This window comes from Trichechus manatus, unplaced genomic scaffold (assembly GCF_000243295.1).
Source record: "Trichechus manatus latirostris isolate Lorelei unplaced genomic scaffold, TriManLat1.0 scaffold00180, whole genome shotgun sequence".
In the NCBI taxonomy this organism is placed as follows: Eukaryota; Metazoa; Chordata; class Mammalia; order Sirenia; family Trichechidae; genus Trichechus; species Trichechus manatus.
The window spans coordinates 1,280,918-1,283,197 of record NW_004444116.1 but is presented as its reverse complement, the minus strand read 5'-3'; positions in this window follow the sequence as shown (position 1 = coordinate 1,283,197).

Sequence of the window (2,280 nt, the reverse complement as noted above, 5' to 3'; positions counted from 1 at the left end):
GCAAAACAGAAGGTTTAAGTGGCCCAAGAAGACAGAAATAATCTACTATGGTAGGTCAGAGAAGACAAAAATTGCGAAGTGGTTACAAAAATGGAAGTGTTTCCTTGTTTAGAATTCAGACATCAATAGGGCTCAACCTAAGATTTTTGTTTTTTTTAGTGAATTGTGTTGTCACCAAATAAGACTTGTTCTAAACACCTTTCAGGCTAAAGTGGTCTCTTTCTTGCTTTTTGATTAAAAAACTTTGGAATCCCAACTAAGCACCCAAATTGTGATTGAGAAGATTCAACGTTTTTTTCCTGAGAAACATATTAGCTTTACTTATAAATTCCCTCATACTTCATGCTGTGAAGTCAGATGGCCTTATGTATGGGCAAGAATACAGTTATCTGTCCGTCCGTCCGTATGTCCATCCATCCATCCATTCCCTCATTGCAAAAAGGATCCAATGTGACTACACAGAATACTTGATCTCAGGTCCTTGTCAGGCAAGTTAGTCATAAATGACAATTGCCTAATGCTTGCTTAAGGCATCTAAAATTTGAGGGAAGCAACTTCATTATCTTTCCACAAAACTTCCCATCCATTTAGATTTTCTAAGTCTTTATTTAAAAAATTTTTTTTAATAGCTGTGCTTCAAGTGAAAGTTTACAATTCAAGTTAGTCTCTCATACAAAAAATGATACATACATTGTTATGTGACCCTTGTTGCTCTCCCACTACGGTGACAGCACACTCCTCCTTTCCACCCTGGATTTCCCATGTCCATTCAACCAGCTCCTGACCCTCTCTGCCTTCTCATCTCACCTGTGGACAGGAGCTGCCTATTTAGTCTCACGTATCTACTTAAGCTAAGAAGCATACTCTTTATGAGTATCATTTTATGTCCCTTAGTCCAGTCTCATCTTTGTTTAAGAGTTGGCTTTAGCAATGGTTTTAGTTTTGGACTAACAGAGAGCCTGGGGGCCAGGTCTTCCGGGGTCCCTCCAGTCTCAATAAAACCATCAAGTCTGGTCTTTTTGCTGGAATTTAAGTTTTGCACCCCACTTTTCTCCTGCTCTATCAGGGACTCTCTGTTGTGCTCCCTGTCAGGGTGGTCACTGGTGGCAGCCGGGCACCATCTAGTTCTTCTGGTCTCAGGCTGATGAAGTCTCTGGTGTATGTGGCCCTTTCTGTTTCTTGGTCTAATACTTTCCTTGTGTCTTTGGTGTTCTTCATTCTCCTTTACTCCAGGAGGCTGGGACCAATTGATGCATCTTAAGATGGCCACTCGCTAGCTTTTAAGACCCCAGATGCCACTCACCAAAGTGGGATGCAGAATATTTTCTTACTAAACTTTGTTATGCCAACTGACCTAGATGTCCCCTGAAACCATAGTCCCCAGACCTCCACCCCTGCTACTCTGTCCCTCAAAGTGTTTGGTTGTATTCAGGCAACTTCCTAGCTTTGGTTTAGTCCAGTTGTGCTGACTTCCCCTGTAGTGCGTGTTGTCCTTCCCTTCACCTAAGATAATTTTTGCCTACTATCTAGTTAGTTAATACCCCTCTCCCTCCCTCCCTACCCTCATAACCATCAAAGAATGTTTTCTTCTGTGTTTAAACCTTTTCTTGAGTTCTTATGATAGCAGTCTTATACAGTATTTGTCCTTTTGCGAATGACTACATTCACTCAGCATAATGCACTCCAGATTCTTCCATGTTATGTTTCACAGATTCATCGTTGTTCTTGATCATTGCGTAGTATTCCACTATGTGAATATACCATAATTTGTTTATCAATTCATCTGTTGATGGGCACCTATGTTGTTTCCATCTTTTTGCTACCATGAACAGTGCTGCAATGAACGGGGGTGTGCATATATCTATTCATGTGATGCCTCTTATTTCTCTAGGATATATTCCAAGGAGTGGGACTGCTGGATCGTATGGTACTTCTAGTTCTAGCTTTTTAAGGAAGCACCAAATCCATTTCCAAGTGGATGTACCATTTTATATTCTCACCAGCAGTGTATAAGTATTCCAGTCGCTCCACAACTTCTCCAAAATTTATTATTATTTTTTAATTAGTCTTGCTGGGGTGAGATGATATCTCCTTGTAGTTTTGACTTGCGTTTCTCTAATGGCTAATGATCATGAGCATTTCCTCATGTGTCTGTTAGCCGCTTGAATATGTTCTCTAGCGAAGTGATTGTTCATATCCTTTGCCCATTTTTAATACTGGGTTATCTTTTTTTTTTTTTTAATATTTTATTGTACTTCAGGTGAAGGCTTACAGAACAGA